This window comes from Tenrec ecaudatus, chromosome 17 (genome assembly GCF_050624435.1).
Source record: "Tenrec ecaudatus isolate mTenEca1 chromosome 17, mTenEca1.hap1, whole genome shotgun sequence".
Lineage (NCBI taxonomy): Eukaryota > Metazoa > Chordata > Mammalia > Afrosoricida > Tenrecidae > Tenrec > Tenrec ecaudatus.
This window is the reverse complement of record NC_134546.1, coordinates 31,139,998-31,165,284: the sequence shown is the minus strand read 5'-3', so window position 1 is coordinate 31,165,284 and position 25,287 is coordinate 31,139,998. Positions and strand designations below refer to the sequence as shown.

Sequence of the window (25,287 nt, the reverse complement as noted above, 5' to 3'; positions counted from 1 at the left end):
GTCACTTGATAGATTATGGTCTATGGGTGACAGGACACTTGTAGGTAAAATGTTGACCCTTTCAGACAGAGCACTGCCACCTAATAACATGACTAAACCGTTGCTATCAATTCGATCCCAATACAAAGCGACCCTACATACGGATCCCAAGGCATTCTCAGGCTTTGCAGGAGCGGACAGCCCACGTGCCTCCCAAGAAGTGGCCCCTAGGTCTGCACTGCTGACCTGCCTGTTAGCAGCCAAACGCTTACTAGCTGACAGCACGGCCAGGGCTCCTTTCCACCTGAAATGTGGCTCTGTTTTGTATCTTTCCTACTTGGATTGGATAATAACAAACTGTATATTAAAAAGGGGGGAGGTGTGCTGGCCCAGGATTTCCCCCCTCTCGGTATCCCTAAGAATCCCCCACCCCTACACCCCAGCAGGGACTTCCCTCCCCCTGCCTTGTAATGGGGTGAAGATCTTGAGGTGTGGAAATGGAGTGTGTGTGTGTGTGTGTGTGTGTGTGTGTGTGTGTGTGTGTGTGTTGTATTGGAGGGGGGTTGGGAGTCAAGGATAGAGAGAGGAAAGGGGTAAACAGAGGGTCTTCCCTCATGCCACATCATAACTGGCACCCTAAGGAGGAGTCTTGAGGGCCCACGATGTGCCTTAACTTATGAGACGGGAGAAGATCCAGCATCCAAAAATGACCCAGTGACTGGCCCAGCTGAGCTCTGACCACTTGCGGACAGCGTATGCCATGCCATAACCCTGCTCCTCTGTGGTGCCATCCACATCGACATCGAACAGGTAGGCCAGGTAGAAGATGACCAGGCCCCCAAAGAGTACCCCCAGGCCCAAGCGAAGCTGATGTGAACAGTCTGGTGGGCATCGTTTGAATATGACACAGGCCCGGAGGATCCGAGCCAGGCACTTCCAGAGGACTTGTTCCACAATAGTGATAAAGGTGAGAGACAGCAGCACCGCCGCCAGGTGGAAACTGAAGCCGTGCAGGAGGGCGCTGGCTGCGGAGGTGACCAGGACAGCAGAGAAGGTCCCCAAGCAGAGAGCATTCTTGAAACCGTAGTTATTGAGCCAATAGGACATGGGCAGGTGCCAGCTTATGACAACTTCCACCGTGGACCGGGGCAGCTGCACATTCAGTGGCTTAGACATTGGTAGGTCCCATTTCAGGTGATCCCTCTGCTCGGTGAAGCCAGCCCCGCCAGCGTGGCCGTGACTTCGGGTAGAAAGCCCTCAGAAGAGTTGCCAACGTGGAAGGAGACAGCCCTCTCGTAGGCGCGCACAACCACTTGCAAAGGAGACGGTCCCGGTCGAGGGGTATGAAGAATGGGAAGAGGTAGGGGCCCGCGGTGGTGGACAGCACAGGGCACAGCAGGGCCAGCACCAGGCCCTGGGCCACCTTCTGCAGCCACCGGCAGCTCAGCGGTTGGCCTTGGACGGCCTGTAGGTAGCTGCGGAAGGATCCCCAGGGCCCAAAGACGATGGTCCCCGTGAAGTAGAGGTAGCCCGTGAACTCCACTGGTGAGGGCACCGCACCCACCTCGCCCCGGTCCAGGTCGGAGCACAGAGACACCACCTTCATGGCCACGATCATCTGAGCCCCTCGCATATTGTGCCATGTCACGGGGTCCCCCATGTGCATCTCACGCATAAGTCAGTAGATGAGGCTGGTGACTGAGAGGAAGACACCCCGACGGGAGGAATGTTGGTGGAGGAACAACACAAGGTATCACAGAAGGGGTAGAGGCTTGAAGAATTCTCCTGCTACGGTGCTGGTGAGCTTCAGGTAGGGTGGCAACCCAAGCTTCCAGAGGAGGCGGCAGGTGAGGCAGATGGCAAGGAGCAGCCAGATCGGCTCAAGGCCCTGCTGGGCAGCAGGCAGGAGACAACTCTGCAGCAGTTGCTGTACACATTCCTGGTGGCTGAAGGTGGCCAATGTGGGCCCCCAGAGTTGAATGGACAGACCTGGCTGGAAGGAACCCGTGATCGGGGGCCTGGGCCACACCACTGCTGCTAAGGCTGCCGCCTCCTCCGGGTAGCCTCCCCTTCAGGCCCAAAGGCCGGGACCAGCTGCCTGAACTGTGTTCTTCATTTCAATCTTGTGACTGAAATGACTTCTTGCATTCTAGAACAGTCCCGGCCTACGTTGGCTCCCTTACTTTGGACATACCATTAGGAAAAATCAGTCACCAGAAGGTACAACATGTTTGCAGAGTGTTCTCAAGACAACAAACAACAACAACAAAGCAGTGGACACCCTCAGTGGGATAGATGACACCACAAGTATGCCAGTCAGTGTGACGCTTTGAGAATACACCGGAGGTGGTGTCTGGCTGGGCAGTGTTTCATTGTGCTGCCCAGGATCGCCATGAGTCGGACACTACTCGGAGGCCACTAGAAAAGATGACCAACGCCATCACTTTGAAGCTAACCCCCAAATCTGATAATTTAGGGGGGGGAATGTGTTCCCCCCAAACTCAAAGCCCAAACTCGCTGCCATAGGGGCTAAGCCAATGCACTAAGGAGCCCTGTGGGACAAGACAGGACTGCCCTAGGAGTTTCTGAGCCTGAAACTCAGTCTGCGAGTCGAAAGCTGGTCTTTCTCCCTTGGAGTGCTGGTGGTTTCAAACTGCTGTCCTTGTGGAGTGGGTAGCAGCCCACCACAGCCACTATGTTCTGAAGCAAACATCGCTACTTTTGCTTCCACACTATAGGGTATTTTCTTTAAGCCTTATCTCAAGTATGAGAAGAAATGAAAGCAATCCAACTAAGCACCTTCAAAATAGTCACTTACCTCCTACCTCTGGTAAAAGAGAGAAATAGGCCAGAAGAGAGATGCTCATTAAGGACAAAGAAGAATAAATAAGGGTTGATGTGATCTATCTTTGCATCTTTCGCATAACTACAAAAAGGGCCGTGTTCCTTAAAGCATGGGTAGTTGACTGGATTGTTTTCGGATTCAGAGCCTTCCCCATTAAATGGTAAATAAGTTTGATGAAAACAAACATTACAATGGGCTATGGATAGGATGGGGAACCTGTTGGTGCAACAGGCTAAGCTGACTTCAAGGAGTTCAGAACTACCAGCTGCTCTATAGGAGACAGAAGAGGCTGATCTGTTCTCTTGAAGATTCACAATCTCAGAAATCCTCAGGGGCAGTTCGACTCTGTCATTATGACTCAGCATAGACTCAATGGAAGTAGGTGACTATTAAGGATAAGATTGCTCTTGTTGGAATTTAAAACCCTTCTAAATATCTATATCAAATAACCTGGAACCCTGGTCACTTAGCATTGGGCTGTGATTCATCAGGTCAGCAGTTCAAACCACCAACAAGCTCCATGGAAAAAGGATGGGGCTTTCTACTCCCCCAAAGAGTTACCATCTCAGAAACTCACAGGGATAGTTTGATCGGCCCTATCGTATAGGATCACTGTTTTAAGAAAACATATCTGGGCATATATTAAGGGACATGTTTAATTTCAGGAACAGATGATGAGCTGGTTTAACATTTTTATTTATAAGTTATAAAATAATGGCTGAAAAGTCTAATCAAGCACATTTCTTCACTGTAAAAGATAAATTCTGTTAGCGTATTAGTACTACTGAAATCAAAACATTTACTATTTGGTGTTACCAAAACCTCTGATCAACAGGTTTCTGTTGCAGATTTGCATTTTTAAAGTGCAGACAGTGATTCAGATCCCTTATGTATTCATCTAAATTTATCATGGGACACAAGAAATCCTATGCATTATACTACAGTGAATCATTGCCACTAGACCAACAGGAAGTAGCAGCAGCGCCAGGGAACAATGTGACATTGTCTCAGCGTTTATCAAATGTTAGTTATTTTATTTGTTTACATAAGAGAGAAAGGATGCTAAAATAGGCAGGCACGGGCATGTATCTGCATAATACATGTGTTTAAAACTATCCAACCAAGCAGGTAAGTGTAGATGAGTAGAGAGAGAGAGAGATACAGGCATAACTTTAAGATTCTATTACAAAAACATTTTTCTTATTTCTCCTACTTACAACTTTTTAAAAATCAATCTTAAGAATTTTAATCTTTTATGAAATCATTATAGAGAATGGTTTCATGACATTTCATATGATTTGCACATAGCATGTCCAAATATCTTTATTTCTTTCCAAAGTTAGTATAATTTGGGGCTAAAATAAAATTTTCTTTTGATATTAGCACATTACAAAGGTTGCCGCATAAAGGTTCTCCACATAAACTTCTAAGACAAGTGAAGAAATAACAAGAAAATTGATTTAAAAATCTACAACCCTTAAAATGAACTTTGAAAAATTAGACTCATTTTAAAGATTAATTATGGTAAATCACCATGTTGTAACTGATCCTTTGCACAGAGCTTATTACTGTAGAAATGTGTGACAGTTTAATCATTTCCAATCCTTCAGTTATTTGAAATAAAATTAGAAACTCATTTCTGTTTTGTGTGTGTATGGTTTGGGGGATTGTTTTTTCCAAATTAAGAAAATTCCATTAGCCATATCTCATCTCTTCTAATCCTGGTAGTATCAACAGCTTTTAACACTTTAGCATGTTAAAATAAAAGCAGATGTCACTTTGAGGACTAGGGTCCCTTGACCCAAGCCATGGTAATTTCAATCACATCATATGTATGTGAAAACTGGACAATAAGAAAGACTGAAGAAGAGATGATGTCTTTTAATGAATGAGGTTGGCAAAGAATATTGAATATGTCAAGATCTACCCAAAGAACAAACAAATCTGTCTTTGAAGAAGTACAGGCAGAACGTTCCTTAGAAGAGGGATGACAAGATTGTGTCTCACATATTTTTATCAGGAGGAGCCAGTCCCTGGAGAAGGACAACATGGTTGATAGAGGGCTAAGCAAAAATTAGACCCTCGACGAGATGGTTTGTCAATGTGACTGCACCAATGATTTCAACAGGAATGATTGTGAGGATGGCGCATAACCTAGTAGTGTTTCTTCCTATTGAACATAGGGCCAGCCTCGCTCAGAAACAATGGCACCTAACACCATCGAGGGCAGGCCAAGTTCATGTAAAATTCAATGACACCTCTTCTTCCCCTTCTCCCCTTCTCACGGTATTTCAAAGCCAAGAGCCAGAGCTTACAAGTACAAACTGATGATGGCCTCATTTGGTTTTTTTCTTTTATATTTTTAAAATTTTTTTCTGGGAGAACCACAAAAACTCGGGTTGATTATATTTAAATTGCAAGATCATGCAAAGCATTGGTCGTTCAATGGTAGAACTCTCACCTTTCATGCAGGCGACGGGAGACTGTACTTGAACTTCTGGCCAATGTACCTCATGCCCAGGCACCACCTGTCCCTCATGGGGCTTGCATATTGCTGTGAGGCTGAGCAGGTTTCAGCAGAGCTTCCAGTCTCAGAAAAAACTCAGAAGAAAGGACTGGCAATCTGATTCCGAAAAGTAGCTAAAGTAGCTAAAAGTAGCTGTGGTTTACGGCAGTCTGATCTGCAGTCAACTATAGGGATAGCACAGGACAAGGCCAGAATTGGGCAGCTCCGTCCTGTTGTGATTACGGTCACCAGGGATTAAGGGTTGACTGGGTGGCAGCTACAACCACAGTTTTTGCCTAGAAGCTATCCCAGAACTCCTTTGCACTAGCCCCCTCCGCCCCCATTTAATCTCAGCGGTTTAAGTGATTTGTTCAACATTCATCACATAGAAAGCTGAGATGAGAGTCTGGATCCTGTTCTTGGTGAGTAATCCCAGAGTACATCCAGCGTCCAGCAAATCCCCTGGGGGTCACTTGATGGATGACGTCGGTGAGCAGTTTCTATTCACGATCATGATTTCCATCACCAGCCGTGAGAAATCATTAAGCAGTTAAAACGAATTGCCATGTAGGCACTAGTTTCTGTCGATTTGCCTCTGAGTAATCCTTCCTGAGAGTATATACCCTTTAAGATAAATACAAATACTGGCGCGGTGTTCCTTATTGAATAAAAAATGAAGATCTGCATTCTCAAATTCCGTTTAGTCCCACAGGGTTCCAGGCTATTCTAGGCCCGTTCTAAGTGAATAGGGATTTGTAGATTATCTTAACGAAGCCAAATCTTCAAATGGGGAAATTAGACAGATGCAGCAGCCTGGGAGGTTTGGGTGTTAAAAAAATAAAAAGTTATATGCCTCCTACTCTTGTCTTGGAAATATTTCATATGCATTTTCTTAACTTGAGAAGTCAGGCTCAATGTGATGAAGCACATTTCTAGCATATCACATGAGCCTAGCCCTGGTAAAGAGTGGAAACCAGAAGAAATGCCACATATTTTGTGGTGGATTCCATTTCTTTCCAACTGACATTTCTTTTGAAAAGGCTTAAATTTGGAATTTGCCTTTCTGATACTGCCTCTTTGAAACTTCAAAGTATAATTGTGATGTAATTAATCTAATCTGCATTTCAAAGCTTCTGAAGCTGAGCCTACCACCAAAATTAAGCTCAAGATTCCTTTTTCTGGGCCCAAATAAAGAGCAGTGTACTGAATTATTAGATAGGCTTTTGTTCTTTTCTTCAAATATTTGCATGCATTATTCAGACTTTCCATGGATGGAGCTTTGAAATATTCAAGTTCCTCGAAATATTCATTATTTAAGGTCTACATTTAATAAAACCTGGGGGATGCACTTGGCCTGTAAAAGTGCAGATTCAGTCCAACTGTTATTTCGTGAGTCGAGAGTGAGGACAAAGCAGAGGTCTGGGTGGCGGCACAGATGCAAAGATAAGCAAAAGAATCTTCAGATATTTTACACAAAAGGGGGTTCAATGCAAAGTCATTAAAGACTTAGAAACTACACATGGTAGAATTTCTAAAGAGAATATTTCCAGCAAAGAGCGAAGGGAAAATTTGTCAGAGAGCAGCTGGTATGTCCTCTGAGCCTTGAAGAGCCAACAGGAAGTTCACAAGCAGAGGACCAGGGAAATGAGGGGGCTCGCGTGTTCATCTTCACGATCCCACTTAGATCCAACAACCCGAGTCGCCCTCTTCCCAGCTATGATGTCACTTCCTCTGGTCTCAATCAGAAGTCAGCCTTGGCACCTGGCGAGCAGACGCTGACACTTCCAGAAACTTCCTGTGTGAGCTCAGCTCTTCGGGGCCTCAAAAGCCAGCACAGCGCAGCAGACACAGGCTTCTCAGAACCCCACCCCACACCCACCCTGTCCCCCCCCTAAGAGAAAGATGCCCCCGCGAAGCTAGAAACCTGACAATTTACAATACTACAGCGACACCCCAAGTGAACTTTGGCTTCCATTTGAAGTGGCATGTACTCCACTTAAGGATCAGGACCAGAGAAAGAATTATACTTACATCTTTTGTTGTTGTTCTTGTTTGTTTTTTATTCTTTTATTGGGGCCTCTTACAGCTCTTATCACAAGCCATACATTCATCAATTGTGTCAAGCACATTTGTACATATGCTGCCATCATCATTTTCTTGTGTGTGTGTGTTTAATCTGTCTATTTATTGTTTGTTTGTTTTAAATCATTTTATTGGGGGCTCATACAATTCTTATCACAATCCATACATGCATACATTGTGTCAAGCATATTTGCACATTTGTTGCCATCATCATTCTCAAAACATTTGCTTTTTACTTGAGCCCTTAATATCAGCTCATTTCCCCCCTCCCTCCTCGATACCCCCTCCCCCATGAACCCTTGATAATTTATAAATTATTATTATTTTGTCATATCTTACACTGTCCGACGTCCCCCTTCACGCACTTTTCTGTTGTCCATCCCCCAGGAAGGAGGTTATATGTAGATCCTTGTAATCGGTTCCCCCTTTCTACCCCACCTTCCCTCCACCCTCCAGGTATCGCCACTCTCACCACTGGTCCTGAAGGGATTATCCACCCTGGATTCCCTGTGTTTCCATTTCCTTTCTGTACCAATGTACATCCTCTGGTCTAGCCAGATTTGTAAGGTACAATTGGGATCATGATAGTGGGGGGAGGAAGCATTTAAGAACTAGAGGAAAGTTGTATGTTTCATTGTTGCTACCCTGCACCCTAACTGTTTTGTCTCCTCCCTGTGACCCTTCAGTAAGAGGGTGTCCAGTTGCCTATAGATGGGTTTTGGGTCTCCACTCTACACTTACAATGATATGATTTGATTTTAATATGATTTTTTGTTCTTGGATGCCTGATACCTGATCCCTTTGACACCTCGTGGTCACACAGGCTGGTGTGCTTCTTCCATGTGGGCTTTGTTGCTTCCGAACTAGATAGCCACTTGTTTATCTTCAAGACTTTAAGACCCCAGATGCTATATCTTTTGATAGCTGGGCACCATCAGCTTTCTTCACCACATTTTCTTATGCATCCATTTGTCTTCAGTGATCAAATCGGAAAGGTGGGCACCCACTGATATGGTTTTTTGTTCTTTGATGTCTGATACCTGGTCCCTTCTACACCTCATGTTCACACAGGCTGGTGTGCTTCTTTCATGTGGGCTTTGATGCTTCTGAGCTAGATGGCTGCTTGTTTACCTGCAAGCCTTTAAGACCCCAGTTGCTATATTTTTTGATAGCCTAGTGCCATCAGCTTTCTTCACCACATTTGCTAATGCACACATTTGTCTTCAGCAATCGTGTCGGGAAGGTGTGCATCATGGAATGCCAATTTAATAGAACAAAGTGTTCTTGCATTGAGGAAGTATTTGAGTGGAGGTCCAATGTCTATCTGCTGCCTTAATACAAAACATATAAATATATGCACATAGATCTATTTCCCCACCATCCTATATAAATAGATTTACATATGTATATGTCTGTATTTAGACTTCCATAAATACCCTTTGTCTCCTAGTTCTTTCCGCTATTTCCTTTTACTTTCCTCTTGTCCCACTATCATGCTCAGCCCTCATTTGGGTTTCAGTAATTTCTCTCGGTTACATTGCCCTTGCTGACTCCCTACTAGGCCTCTGACACTCTCCTTGCCACTAATTTTGGATCGCTTGTTGCTCCCTTGTGCCTGGGTTGGTCAACATCACCTACTTACCCCCACCTCCCCCTCTCCCATGTCCCCCTGGAACCATCGGTCCCGTTGTTTTCTCTTCCAGACTGTTCATCCTACCTATCTTATTTAGATAGATCTGCAGAGATAATAACGTGCACCGAAAAACAAGGCATAGCAAGGCAAAGCCATCGTCATTTCAAAGCATTTTCTTTATCAGCTCATGTTTTTCCTTTCTCATGAACACTTGATAAATTATAAATTATTATTTTCATATCGTAAATCATCCACTGTCCCCTTTCGCCCACTTTTCTGTTTTTCATCCTCCTGGGAGGGGGTGATATGTAGATCCTTGTGATTGATTACCCCTCCCCCCCCACCTTCCCCTTACCCTCCTGGTATCTCTGTTCACATTATTGGTCTTGAAGGGTGTATGCGTCCTGGATTCCCTGTGTTTCGGGATCTTACCTGTAGCAGTGTACATGTTTTGGTCTTGTCAGATTTGTAAGGTAGAAATGAGGTCATGATAGTGGGCGGGGGCATTAACAAAGTAGAGGAAAGTTGTATGTTTCATTGGTTCTATACTGCTCCATGGCTGGCTTGTCTTTTCCTTGTGACCCTTCTGTAAAGGAATGTCCAATTGTTTCCAGATGGGCTTTGGGTCTCCACTCCACCCCACCACCCCTCACCTCCCATTCACATTGGTATGATTTTGTTCTGGGTCTTAGATGTCTGATAACTGATCCAATGGACACCTCATGATCACACAGGCTGGTGTGCTTCTTCCATGCTGACTTTGTTGCTTCTCAGATGGATGTCTGCTTGTTTATCTTTAAGCTTTTAAGACCCCAGATGCTGTATCTTTTGATAGTTGGGTACCATCAGCTTTCTTCACCCCATTTGCATATGCACCCATTTTGTCTTCAGCAATCATAACAGAATACCAGGTGAGCATCACAGAATGCTGGATTATTAGAACAAAGTGTTCTTGCATTGAGGGAATACTTGAGTAGAAGCCCAATATCCATCTGCTACCTTAATACTTAACATATAAATATAAGTACACAGATCTATTTCCCATCATTATATATAAACATGTTTCCATTTGTACATGCCTGTATTTAGACCTCTATACATGCCCTTTGCCTCCTAGTTCTTTCCTCTATTTCCTTTTACTTTCCCCTTGTCCCACTGTCATGTTCGGCCTTTATTCGAGTTTCAGTAATTCCTCGCTGCTACATTGCCCTTGATTAAACCCCACTAGGCATCTTACCCCTTCTCTCCATCGATTTTAGTTCACTTGTTGTTCTTGTCCCTGGGTTGGTTGACACACACCCCTTCCTTTCTCCAACCTTCCCTTCTCCCATGTCTCCGTGGAACTGTCTGTCCCATTGTTTATCTTCCCCAAATTATTTCTCCCACCTATCTTATCTACATAGACATGCAGAGACATGAATAAGCACAAAAGCAAGGCAAAGCCAAACAAAACAACTAACGACAACAAAACCAACACAAAATGCACAAAGGAAACAAGCAAAAAATAACAACAACAAAAAGAAAGCCAATGACAAAAAAGAAAAAGCCTATAAACAGTTCCAGGTCTGTTTTTTGACCTTAGGGGTGTTTTCCAGTTGAATCTGATGGCGTGCCACACTGTTCCCAAAGTCTATTTTTTGTATTCCCCGGGGACTTCTTTGCTTTGCTCCCCTTGCTGCTCTGTTGCACGCCCTTAGTGTTTCGCCCCAGTGTGATGAGGTCAGAGCGGGCACACTTCCCGCACTGTGTCTCCAGTGTTGTCCCCCATAGTGTTATGGGTCAGTGAGGGACATCGTGTCTTGTGGCAGGGCCGGCCCTGTGGTCCTCTCTGTGCATTGGCCGCTCTGAGCAGGAATGTCATCTCGGGGCTTGGTGGGTCAGAATGCATTCTACTCACTCTCCTTCCCTCTTCATTTCTCCCAGGTGCTCCAATCAGATGGCCCCTCTCCCCAAGCTGTAGCTTCAGTGTTGTCCTCTGAAGTGCATTCTTCTGGGAGGGGGCACTGGGGGATCTGCCTAGTTGGGATTGGGGCTGGCCCCCAGACCTCTCTATTGGTTCCCTGCTACATGCCAGCATGTTGTATTCATGTCTTGGCATACCAGGTTGAAGCCTAGTCTCTCTCCCTCTCCTATGGAGATATAAACAATTCCCCCCTTGGGGTAGGTTATTACCCTGCTCCCCTCCTACCCATGTCTGGTTGGTTTTCTCCCCTTTCGTTCTTTTCTTCTCCTATTCAGTTGGCTGCCATGTTTCCCTGGATTGGTTTTGGCCCCTGCCACATATACTTACATATATGTTTGCTATGTTGAGAACAGACTGCAAGGAGGCAAGGAAAGAAGCATGGAATTGAGTTAGAGGCTACTAGAATGATCCAGACAAAGCATGCTGTAGCTTAGATTATCATCAAATATCTCATTTAAAATATCTGTATTTCCCAGAACTAAAATGAAGTTATGCATAATTTCATTTATGTATTGGTTATTTTGAGTTCTTTTATGAATTACCTATTCATATATCATTTTTCTACTTTTATATCTCCTAGTCAACTTTTTAAACAAAATCATTTTACTGGGGGCTCTTACAACTCTTATAACCATCCATACACCCGTCCTTTAACTTTATCTTTCAGAAGTCAGTCTTTTTACCCACCCTGTATTTTTCACTTTATTTGTACTCTAAATAGAATGGGAGTTTGAAATGTAAAGATAGTCCCAATGTGACTTGTGCTTTTATGCCTATCTCTACTTCTGATGAGAGCAAGAATATAACTCTCTCCCAGTTCTTGGAATATTAATGGGTACCTCCAGGGCTGTATCCATTGGTTGAACCATTTGAATTGGGATTCTGTAAATTACTAGAGCCTTGGTTTTGGCAAATGCCTTCAGTGCTGCTTGGACTTTGTTCCACACCATCAGTTCTTGGTCATATACTACCTCCTGAAGTAGTTGGATGTTGGTTACCGTATAGACTCGTGTATAAGCTGAGTTTTCAGCACATTGTAATGCAGTTTGTGTGATAAAATGCGGTGCCTCGGCTGATATTCGAGTTGGCTTATACTCGAATGTGCACAGTAACTATTTTCATCACAATGGCATTGCGTGTGCTTTCTCTCTTCTTTGGCTGCTTCTTGTATTGTGTTCCACTCACTGGTTATAACACTCCAGCACCAAGTGAGTAACCCTAATGGTGCTTTTTGCTAGGCAGAGCAAACCTTTGTACTGGCTCACACAACGTTGACGGAAAGGTGCACTATGCATCAGCTGGGCTCAAAGATGTCTAGCTGAATCCTCTTCACCAGCCAATGTACTCAGGTTAAGAGACTGATGGCCTCAATCAGTATTTCTTTGACTTGAATGTTTTTGCGGCAGTATTTACATCTCAGATGACACTTGAAGATGTAATAGAACATGTTAACCAAATACATACAATCTTCCTAACTGACAGTGCCTGTGAGCTTTTAGAGATCAATAATGATATAGCAATAATGAAAAAGTAATATTCTAAGATAAAATGGCCCTTGACATTCTCAGTGTAAAAAGGGCTGTATCTGAAGTCCTAACAACAGTGCTAATGTAACACTCTAGATCAATTGTATGCCATATGTAATATCTCACTTACAGGATCCTTTTCCTTCCTTAACTGAAATTACAAGTAATTGCTTTTCTTCTTGGAGTGTGGTAGAGAAAAAATGGTTAGTTTATTTTGGGAACTTTATACTCTGCATTGTTTCTGTTATTATAATTACAAACTTCTGACTTGCTTTAGTTCAACAGATTTTATACATGAAATGCTATACTTCAAAACCATTTGGCCGGTTACATAAAACCCTATTGGTCTCACAGGCTGTCAATTGTCATACTGTTTAATAACTTACCTTTGGTCTCCCTTTGTATGTTTCATTATGATGTCCACATTTTATCTTGACTGGGAAATGTGGCCTTGTCTATTAAGACCAAGCAAAATAATGTTTTTAAAGACTCATTACCATTGAATCAATGTCAATTCACAGGATGTATTAAGAAGCTCCTCGTACAAACTATTCATCCTCAAGATGAGGCTTTTTAGCTCAGCAAATTGAAGAAAATCATATTTTAACCGAAGCTCCTCCAGAAAGCAAAGTCTTAACAGAAAAAAGAGCTGCTCTACTGTTCCTAATCAGCACCTCTTAGCAGAGCCTTGATCACAAGAGGGGAAAGTTTCAAATGGAGGTGCTCATGCCAGATTAAGAACATTCTCAGAAAACAAAGTAAGCCTGTAACTAATTCAGAAAGGGTGCACCAAGATGGGAACAATGATTCTTTGGAAGAATGTGTTCATGGCGAACGAACCAGTCAGATGGACAATCACTTGGGTAGAAAATGAAAGCCCTTGGTGCCCAGAAAAACAAAAGGATAGCTGACTGCAGTCCTATAATCCTGTGTCACCACACTGCCTGGCACCTTTTTTACTTTGTACTCACTCCTACCTAGCCAAATGGTTGACCTCCACATTTCAAAGAACTTCAAGCTGAAACTAATCTCACCTATAATCAATCAAACATTAACCCCCATTTCATTCCCTTTGTTCTCTGTAAAATGACCCCTTTCTCAACTTGAACTATGGAGCACTTTGATATTTTTACCCAGCATTGCCCAACTATACCTATTTGCATTATTAATTTATTTTGGAAGAATCAGCACAAAGCTAGGTCCTATGAGGTAAAGGTTAAAGAAGTCCCAAATGTCCAACTTTTCTTAACTACTGCCTCATTCCATCATCTCTAGAATCAACTACTCTTCCACCCCTCAGTTCTCCAATTCAGCTCTGTAGTCCATCACACCTCACAGAACTCACAAACATCAAGGAAACTGTCTACCTGGTTGTACAGGCTGGCAAGTCCCAAATCAATGGACCAGATGTCAAAATAGAGGCAAAATCAAATTAGCAGGTCAGACAACAGGCTGCTGGCTCACAATAATGTGATGATAGGCTGCTGGCTCAAGCTCCACAAGTTTTAAATGAGATGAAGAATCAGACACAAGCACTAGAAAAAGAGACAGGACTTTTCCAGGGCCTTCACATATTAGATGCCAACCATACAATTCTCCTACTTTGTGCAAAACCATACAAGGATATGAAAGGTGATGAATGGGATAAAGGTAGTGACATAAGTCATACCCTTTAATAAGGTAGTAACTGAAGATCCATCCCACCCTAATCCTGCCTCATTAACAGAAGAGATAACTCAGTCCCAAATGAGAGACCATAATGCCAGGCATAGAGGCACATCACCATGGAGAATAATTATATCAGATTACAAAACGGAGAATGACTACATCAAGATATGATTTACAGATTATATATCACATAATGGCCTAACAGAATGCCACCCTGAATACATCTGAGTTGTGAAAGCATATGCAAGAGTTGGGAAGAATTAGAACATACAGAAAAGTCTCCAAGAGACACTAAAATTTTAAAAAGCAAGTTGAAGAAAAGAACAGGGCCTGGTCAAATGGACACATAGCTATAACAATCACATGTTCCATATAACCTTTGCAGTAGCAGCAGCCTGTCCAATCTCCTTGATGCTCCACCAGCACTGTATGTGCATCGTCCAACCCAGCCTTGTGTGGGAATCAAAACAACTATGCCTAGAAAAGCCACACTACAGAATTCATGGCCCCGTAACTCTCCTGAATAAAAACCCTTTTATTTCCCTGGAGATTGTCTCCACTGACATCTGAGTTATGTAAGAGTATCCAGGGATTGGAAAGAATTAGAACACTGTAAAAAAAAAAGAATACACTGAAACAGAAACATCTCCAAGAGACATTGTGAAAACTGGCAAAGTAAATTGAAGCAAAACCCACACTGCAGAACACCACATCGGGCCAAGCAAGTCGATCAAAATTCTATCTAGCAATCTATCTGCCTACTTGGTGCAAAATCAGTTTGTAAATACACATTTGGCTTATACTTCAAGAGATACTATTATTCATAAACCTAAAAAACCAGACCCCCAAAGTGCTAATCTTGTCTGGAATTTAGTTAACTTGTGTTTCCACCCCAAAGTGCTAAACAGTTTTTCAGTATTGTAAACTTATTTTGCTTTTTGTTTTTGTTTTTCTGGCTTAACAGGTGTTGATAATACGGAAATGGAGAAACCCATTTGACACAGTATTTAAATATTTGCAAACCTCCTTGGTGACAAAGACACTTTTTAACCATAATGGAGCTCCCCATTTATCTAATGCAAAGAAGGTAATTTTAGGTAATTTCCCTTCCCCCCAAGGAGGTAAACCTTGGAATTCCTGGATAATTGAAGTATCTTTTATCATTGTTTAAACATTTTGTAAAAAATCCTTTTAAGCCTACTTTAGGATCAGCCAATGGTTGATGTTTAAAGTCTTCTCTAAATATGTCATTGTAACCAGCCTACATTGAGCCATTTGTGTTAGAAACAAAATGGTCTCCCTCCCTCTATAACTGCCCAAACAAACCCCATGTTTTCATTTCTTTGTGCTTTGTCTGTTTTTAAATATTACCTGCACAGAGAACAAACACCTGAAGAGATAAGCTCCCCATTGAAGTCAGTGTTTGCCGTGGAGAAGAACCTTAAATGGGGTAAAAGGAGGGGTAGGAGGAAGAAACTTGCATTTACCTGTATGATATGTGTGTGTGTGTGTGTGTGTTCTCCTCTTTTAAGATCCCTTGTAGCTTTTATGTGTATAAGTCTTTACTACGCTTAGGGAAAGACCTTTCCTTCCAGCGTCCCTGCTCTGCCCTGTGTCGGGTATGCAGGCCCCTGCTTTGCATTCCAGCGGAGCTGCATTCCAGGTAAAGCAGTGACTCAGTCAAGTGTGGCCTGGGCCTGGCCTGTGCTCAGCAACTCTGTGCCCCTGGTCCCGGCGCCACATCCACCTAGAAGGGTACTGACCACAGGCAAAGCATTTGGCTTCTCTTCCTCATATCCAGCTCATTTGCAGGCCAGTTAGCTCCCGATGGGGTGAGAATGGGGGACAAGCAAAACACCACTCTCTGGCTGCCTCCTCCCCGTCCTCCCTCCTGGTGGCTCTGGAAACCAGCCAAGCCAGTCTTGGCAGTGGGGAGGTGGCGATTTCAGCAGCAATGCTCATCGACTGGGTACTGCTCACAGCAAAAGGACAAGCAGGGATATTATTAATGGAAAATTTTGAGTGCTCCCAAGCGTTCCCTGCCCATCTGACAGCTTATGTACCAATGTTTTCTTACACTCTCCTTGGATAATTGTCAAGTAGACTAAACGGCCCTTCACCCCTCCAATGAAGGCCTGAAGATGAAAGGTACAAAGAGTAGGAATTGTATGAGCCTCTAATAAAACGATTAAAAACAAAAGAAAGAGTAGGGATTAAGGGGGTTGTCTCCACCGAATGCCTAAGCGAAATAAAAATTATCTGGTCATGTCCCAATAAAGGGGTTGGAAAGAAATCAGGCACGCATTAGACACCTATGGGGATAATCCACAGTCAGGCATGAGCAGATCAAGTTCACCTAGGCACAGGTGAAGGTCAACCTGGGAACACACACTTGGCACCAGCAACATTACATCACACATGCGCCTGAACTCATCCACTAAGATGGGCCAATAGCCCTCAACCACGCCTCCCCTCTCCCCCCAATGGGAATAGGAAGGGAGAAATTGCGCAGTCAAAAAGCAAGAACGGAGGGAAACCATCCCAGAGACCTAACAGAGAGATGACCTCTGGCCAGGGGAAGTCCTATGGAGAATTCCATGCAGAGAAACAGCACCTACGGGTCAGAGGCCTCCCAGTGGAAGAGGAAGTTAGCGGGGGGGGGGGGGGGGGGAGGAAGGGGGGTCAGCTGTGCACATTGCAAAGCTGGTAGGGGACAACTAACCGCACACCCTACTTCCAACACAGCAAGTCCCCTCCTGTCTCCATCCCACCACAGAGTCAGTCAAAGCAATCCTGCAACAATGGTCAGCCCTCCTCTACCCCTGGAGGTGGGGGAGCAAGGGGGGTGGGCGGCAAGCTGTTCTGGGAAAGGGGGTTAAAAACCCTCTGCTCTAGAAACCTTTTAATAGAATTGGCCTACGATGGTTTCGGTTATTTGTTTGGTTTGGTTTTCCTTCTTGGCCCAGCTTGCTCCCTCTTCAGGATTTCAGCTGGTTTTGATGCCGCTCGATAAAGATCATTCCAGAGAAGTTTCATATTCCTCAGATTCCTTACATTGCTGTCTTCCCATTTAGGAAATGAGTTTGAGAGAAGATGAAAAACAGCCCAGATGGCACCATTTCCTAGGCAAGCTTCTTGCAAAGCAAACTCCCCTTCCCTGTCCCCAAAACAGAGAGGCGCCCTTCTCCTTGGGAAGTAGGCTGTGGGTCTTCCGAGCTGCAGAAGGAACACTGGTGTCTTGAAAAGGACGCAGAAGCCTGAAATCTCATTGTAGAAGGCTAGGGGGGGATGGGCAGGAGGGCAAGGAGACTCTAGAGTGTTCCATCCACTATAAACCTTGGTGACCCCACTAAGGACTTCTGTCATTCCCTAAATGTGTGCCGGTGCCAGTTGCTATGGAGAGGCATTAGATTCCTGGCCACCCTGGAGTGCAGAGCTCCGGAGGGGTTTCAAAGCTATGATAACCAGGCCTTTCTTCCAAGGTCCCCAGTGGTTTTGCATCAGCAGACTTTCAGTCCACTAGTGCCACCCAGGGACACCTCCCCCAGTGTTTGCTTGGCATCTCTTACGGACCAGGCTTTGTGTGGCTACTGAGGACAAAGCCAGGGCTCTGATTCCTTCAGGGAGCTTGCCAAGAAGGCTGAAGGACAGGAAGGCCTCTCAGAGGAGCTCTGTTCCTTCTCTTGTTTAGGCTTGACTCCTCCTCCTGCGTCTCTGGTTTATTACACTCTCCACCTTCCTCCTTTATAATCACAGGTCCCTTTGTAGACTTCAAAGGGAGCAGGGCCTGCGAGCTGCTGGAAGTGAGGCCTATGACTCACAGGAAAAATGCTTCTTGACTTTTCTCGGGTACAGCTCTTGTCTCACAAGAACCTAAGTGCCTTTTCATGACGGGACTGGCTTGTCGCCTTTCTTTTTATGTAGCTCAGTTTAGCTCTGATCACCCTTCCAGTGGTGGTGGCCTACCTCCCACCTGGGCCCTCTGAGCAGCCTGACAATCATTTCTTCTTTCCCTAAGCAGCGTTTCTTTCTCTTCTTTTCTGCAACCTCCATTCAGGCTATTTTGGGAGAGAGAGAAAAGTCCTCTCTTCTTCAATGTTCCCTACTCAAGGGCCACTCCAACCCCCACACTCATCCACTAAACCTCAGCAGTTGACTGTGTCCATACTTCACAGAGAAAGTAGAGATCACCAGACTAGAACGCCCCTGTGTTAAACCAGAGGATTGATTACGGAAACAAATCCAGTGACCCTCAGATATGTATAAGAAAGAACTATATATCAAGAAGCTTTATATATCAGGAAAACACCCCAGCCCAGTCCAACTCAGGTCCGTAAGTCTGATATTAGTCCATAAGGCCCTCGTCAGACTCACGCAGCCACATGCCATGATGCAGAATGCAGGAGGATCACAGCCTGGTGGGTGCAAAGTCTGGTGGCTCCAATGTTGGTGGGAGCATCCGTGGGCTCTGGCAGCAGCCACCGTGGTCTGCCAGGAGGACAGTGAAGGCGGAGAAAGAGGAGGTGGTTCCCAGGGCCCTCCTGATGAGATGGCCACGCCCACAGGAGGCACCATCAGGCTGATTAACAGGCTAGACTCCACTCCTACACGTTTATCTACCTTCAAGTTGACATGAAATTATGTAACTACCCCTCCCCCATTTCCAGTCATCCCTCCTGTGACCGACCCTATGTGCAACGGCACACGTGTTTTCCCTTCTTGCTCAAAGGCACGGCGTCCTTCCTAGTTAAAGAGAATCCTTCCACAGAGCTAGGACCCTCCCTTGCCCCTTCTTCACCTCCTCTCTTCCTCTGAACCTTCCTTTCCTTCCACCCAACACAAAGTCCCTGGTTGCTCCTCACATGAACTTTCAGATAAAAGCTGACCTGAAACTTCATCCAAGGAGAAATAAAAAAAAATTTTTTTTAATGTTAAAAAGAAAGAAAGAAAAAGAACTCAAGACAATACACGTTACAGATGAGGACTGCCCCGTAGACTGCTCTTGGTGGCAACCTGTGTTTCTTCCCGGATCCTTTGTATTGACTGTTGGAGTTTGGGGGATTATCCTCTTTCTCTACTTTCATATTCCACTTTCTGGTATATTTCATCAACTCTGACATCTAATCCTTCCGGTGATTTTTTTTTAATGTGGAGAATCACACTTTTCCTTCCCAAGACTTTCTCCTGCTTCTGATCCTATCCACAGCATCCCTGAGCTATGTCTGCACGGAAATGGTGTGGAGGGAGGCCATGTTTGACCTCCTCTGGTTACTCAAGGGAGAAGGAGAATCCACATCTATCCAAGAATGCTTCTTTTGAGTCAGAAGTCAGGCATGTCTCCACCCCCCAATCTTTCTTTATCTCATTCTGCCACCAGCCCTCTTTCCCACAACACTCTTCTCCTGGGTTTGAGCATTTAGTGCACTGGCCACACAGAACTCACAGACAAGACTCATGATGACAGGGGTTTGGTAGGGAAATCAATAGGTAACCATAAGTCAGGGATCTGAAAACACTCAGGATCGATTGCTTTTGTCTGCAGCAGCCCCTCTTCTCAGGCGTGCTTGCAGCCACCTCATTCTCTGGACCTCCGACTCTCAGCCACACTGGCCTTTGCCTCTGCCCTGCTCAGTCAAGTGGTACAAAGCTCCTTTAGCACTGCCAGATACCCAAAGGGCACGCTACCCTGCAAGCCAGCCTCCTGCCTGGAGGCACTCAACTTTCTCATTCCATGGTTCAGGATGCCCACCTCTCAGTGCCATGTTCTTGGTATAGTTCCTTCACTTTATCTCATGGTCTCAGCGCTGTGGCTTCCGATGCCTCTGCTGCCACTTCATTCAGGCGGCTCACATGCATCCCACAGGTGGCTCTTCTTTCTCGATGGTCATGGGATTCTCTGATCGTGCTTCTGAAATGGCCTATGTCATATTCAGTAGAATGGCAAAACTGACCATTTAACGTCCCCTCATTTAACGTCCTCTATACCTTATTTGCATGCTTCCACACAGTCACTGAGCAGGAGGTAAAAAAAAACGATGGATAGAAGAGCCATACCAATGAATTTCATTTCATCACAGAATGGTATTAGTATCTTCTCAAAGCTCTGAGAATAGTAATGAGAGGTTATTGGATTGTTGCTGTTGTTTTCATATAGTTTACTTCTCTTTCCAGAATACTGTCTCGGGCAGTTGTGGGATTATTGTCATTACCGGGAGTCTGCGAGGAGCACACACTTTTATATCCCTGCTCACGGGCACGCCCCAGAACTGCAGATCTGTCATTAATTGCCTAATGAACGAGTCCTCTTTGGCCTCCAAACCCAAATCCAACTGACTGCCCTCAAGTTGACTCCAACTCGCAGCTACTCCACAGGGCTCCAAGCTTGTAAATCTTCATGGAAGCAGACAGCCTCATTTTTCTACCATGAAGAGACTGGTGAGCTTGAACTGCCAACCTCACAGTGCCCAGTGCCTACCTGACATTGCCACCTAAGTCCTTTGGTATTCTAAAGGCCCCTCAATTTGAATTGATAGCTTTCTGCGAATTTTCTCTTTTTTTCCCCCCAACAGTTTTTTTTTTGTTTTGTTTTGTTTTGGTTTTTTCCCCCAACAGTTTTATTGGCACATAATTCACATATCATACAATTGAGCAGTTCAATTGTCCAGTCACATCAAGGAGAAGCACACCACATCTCTCTTAGAGCCTCTCCCCTCGGACACCCCCCCCCTCCATGGTTATATTATCTTTAAACAGAGTTGTGCGATCACAATCAGTTCTGGTGCTCCCTCCCCACTCCACTGCAAATTTTCTTTTAACTGAATAAACCGTACCACCATTCACTCAGTTACCCAAGTTAGAAAGCTAGAAGTCATTTTGATTGACCCTGTCCTCAGGGAGCCATGGTTGTGTAGTGGTTAGGCGATGGGATGGTCAGCAGTTCGAAACCACCAGCAGTTCCAAGGGCGAAAGACTGAGCTTTCTACTCCAGTAAACACAGTCTGGGAAATCCACAAGGGTCTCTATGAATCAATGTGGATTGGATGACAGGGAGTATCTTCCTCACTATTGGATTTCCTTCTCACTATCTTTCCTCACTAGTACCTTTGCTAATGAGTCCATTTTTCAAAAATATCACTCAAGGTTCAAAACTTTGTTGAAGAAATATAGTTGGCGTGACCATTGACATCTCCCTATGCGGCTGACTACTCTGTAGCCCCTGGTGGCGCAGTGGCAGAGTGGGTGATGTTGGGCTGCTAGTCAAAAGGTCAGCAATTCAACCCACCGCGGTGTGTTCTGCTCCCATATAAATAGCTTCAACCCTGCAAACCCATAGGGTGGCCGTGGGCCAGACTCTACTTGCTGGCAGTGAGAGCGGTAGTTTCTCTCAAGGCACAGGGAGTGGTTTGTGATTATAAATTCAGAGACTCTTCATCTTCTCGGTGGCTGTTTTCATAAAGGGGGTGACACGTTCCGACCCTCCACGTATTGTTTTTATTATCAGATGCTATTGAGCTGGTTCTGACTCTTACATACAAGAGAAGGATACACCGCCCAGTCCTGGACCATCCTGAGCGCCATTCCTACGTGTGCGCTCATTGTTGACTAGATGAACCCATCGAGTTGAGATGCTCCTCCTTTTCACTGACCCTCCACTTTATTGGGAGCATGTTCAAAATACGTAAGATAAAGTCTTGCCATCCTTACTTGTAAGGAGCGTTCTGGCTGCACTTTCAAGGCATCACTGTAAGGTCCTTCTCGCAGCCGTCCACAACACATGCCAGGTTCTTCACCAACATCGTAATTCAAAGGCATCGATTCTTTTTCAGTCTTTCTTACTCAGCGACCGGCTTCTGCATGCATATGAAGTGATTGAAAATACTGGTTGATTTTCCAGAAATTTCCCTTCTTCCTCCAAAAAGCCCCCAACTCATTGCCATCAAATTGATTCCAACCCCTAACGACCCTATCGGAGAGGAGAGACCTGCCCCCTGTGGGTTTCCGAGATGGTAACTTCTTACAAGAGTAGAAAACACCATCTTTCTCCCACGGAGAGGCTGGCGGTTTCAAACTCCTCACCTCACAGTGAGCCACCCAGCACAGAACCACGGCACCACTACAGAACCCAACACAGAACCACTGCACCACTAGGGCACCTTCCTCCTTCCTAGGCTGGCTTAATATGGAAACTGCTGGAAGCTGCCCACCATCGGTGATGCGGCGGCTCAAGGAAGAGGCAGTGGTCTGTGGTTATAAAGCAGAGACACTCTTCAGCTTCCTAGTTTTCGTAAAGGGGCTGTTTTCATAAAGGGGGCACGCATGCTGAACCTCCAGGGGTTGTTTTCACTGTTAGGTGCCACTGCGTTGGTTCTGAGACACTGATGGCACAGCTTCCAGCCTCACAACCACACGTGAGCCACCACAGGAAAACCTAGTGGCAGACAAATGGTGGCCTCCAGGCGTAATCTTCCCAAGCTGTCATAGGTTGGGTTCCCCAGGATGCAGGCTTTGAGATGAAAATTGGGTGTAAATTTTGAAATCAACACCTGTGGAAGAGAAGGGGAGGGAAAGAAAGGGAGAGAAGGAATAGGGTGTGGAAGGCAAAGATGGGATGAAAGAGATTAGAAGGGCAGGTTAGAGCAGGGCAGGGCAGGAAGGGAAGGGGGAGGGGAAGGGAAGGGAAAGGGACAAGATTGAGCCAAAGGATGAGTTGGTCTTAGATTCTGTCTCAGTTGACATGGGGTAGGCCAAAGCTGGGATGATGACCTGTCAGCGGTGTCTCAATTTGGAGTTTGTGGGAGTGAAGCCTTTACATTCCGAACTACAATGCAAGCCCTCCAGGAATGGGTTGTGACTGGGTTATGCATTGTGCTGCTCACTTCAAGGTCAGCCGTTTGAAACCACCAGGCACACCTTGAGATAAAAATGAGGCTTTCTGCTTCCATAAAGAGTTACAGTTTCCAAAAAAAAAAGAGTTACAGTTTCTGAAAACCGAAGGGGCACTTCTACCCTGTTGTCTAGGGCTGCTATGAGTCAGAATCGGCTGGATGGCAGTGTGAGAGAAATGCCTGAATGGGGTTGATTGCTGAGATTGCTGACCAGTAATAAGAAAAACGGTTGTGGGTAGCACACCCCAGTGTGCACCCCAGAAGGATCTAGGGGTCTGGCCTAGGGGTCTCGTTAACATCTCCTTTGGCTCTCACACATAGCTTTGGTCAGCAATAAAGGACATGCTTTGCACTCCACCTGCCAAACCCTGTAGTACTGCTTATTGTCCTCAGAGCCTCCCAGTCACCTCACCAGGTCACTCTGTCTTCATCTCTTTCCCAGATCACAGCTGCAGTCTCCTACCTGGCTGCCCGAACGCCATGATTACCTCACTCCATTTTTTTTCATGCTTTAGTCAAAGGAAAGAGCCCTGCTGGCATAGTGATTACATGCTGGGCTGCAATCCAAAAGGTCAGCAGTTCGAAACCACCAGCTGCTCCTTGGGAAAAAGACTGAGCTTCCTACTCTCATAAAGAGTAACAGTCTCAGAAACTCTTGAGCTTAGGGACAGGGGGTGTCCCTCCCATGCCTGCAAAGGCCCCCATAGAGGAGATTGGAGAAAAACCAGGCAACCATTAGACATCAGTGAAGAAGACCCCAAACTGAGCATGCTCATATTCAAGCCCCGACCCAGGTGGGAGGTATACCTGGGCAGACTAAACTAGGCCCAGGCACATGACATCACCCAGGTGGGCCTAACTCAGTCAATGAGGTCAACCAATACCATCAACCACACCTTCCCCACCCAGGGGGTGGGCTAGAATAAAGGCAGGGAGCACGCTCTGGGACACTCTCTTACCCTGCTCCTGGTCAGAGGCAGGGGAAGGGGGAGAGGGTCTCCCACCACATGCAGGTGCCCATGCACCCACTCTGGACCTACACAGGGCGTGCAACCTCTAGGGTTCTTGAGCTTCTGACCTCCCAGGATTCCCACCCACCCTGATTTCGCAAACATGGGTGCTCTTTTCCATGTGGTTGTCCATGCCCAGTTGTGAAGCTCTTTGAGATTGTACAACCTGAACCTTGTCTTGTCCTTCACAGAAACCCAGCTGGATTACAAAACGGGCTTCAGTGTGAATTCTTTCATCGGATTCCTAACTCCAGAAACCTAACAGTTCTACCCTGTCATTGAGGGTGGCTAGAGTCAGCCTGAACTCGAAGGCAATGAGGTTTTAGCCAAAGGGATATTTCAAAAGCGCAAATCTGATCATCTTTCTACGTTTAAAATTCCTCCCCGACTTCTCATTGCCCTCGGGGGTTATTTCGACCACCCCTTGGCAGGGTTGAGAAGTCAGTGAGATTAGTTCCTTCCTATCTGGCTAGCGCCCCTCCCTGTCAGATTTCCTGCCCCTCTCCACCTGGTACTCCAGCAGATGAGAAGCACTAGGCGTGTTTTATCACACCGGCACTCTTTAATTCTCAGTGTAACCTACAATAAGCATGTTTTAATTTAAAAATCAGCGAAATGAGTCAACTTCAGACAGGGCGAAAGCTAGGATTACAGTAGCCAGTGGGTCCCGTTCCCTGCTGTAGTCCCCTCCCCCTACACTGTCTGTACCAGAACTGCTCTATGTAGTCAATGGGGTATGGAAGGAGTTGGTGGGTGTGACCAATAGCATACGGCGTTGTAATTTCCAAGATTAGACTGTTAAAAAACTTGACAACATCTCCCTTGGCCTTTCTGTCTCTTTCAGATCGTTTGTTCTTGGGGGAAGCCAGCTGCTACGTCTGTCGTGAAGGCACGTTATAGAGACACACATAGCAAGAGACGGGAGCCTCGAACCAAACACACACCTGTGAGCTTGGAAGCAGGTTTTCCAGCCCTGTCGGACTTTCAGATGACTGCAGTCCCAGCCAGCAGGTGGATGAGAAGGATGGCAAGACTTTGTCGCACGTACTTTGGACATGTTGTCAGGAGAGAGCAGTGCTGGAGAAGATCATCATATTTGGTAAAGTAAAGAGGAAGTCTCTCAAGGAGATGGATTGACGCAGTGGCTAAAACAATAGGCTCCAGCAGAGGGACAATTGGGAGGCTGGCTC

The 25,287-nt window shown here is 45.4% G+C and overlaps 1 pseudogene; it reads right to left on the bottom strand.

The window, feature by feature from the left end:
- Positions 1-648: 648 nt before the first annotated feature.
- LOC142431059 (protein-serine O-palmitoleoyltransferase porcupine pseudogene) lies at positions 649-22,014 on the bottom strand (annotated as a pseudogene).
- Positions 22,015-25,287: the final 3,273 nt, after the last annotated feature.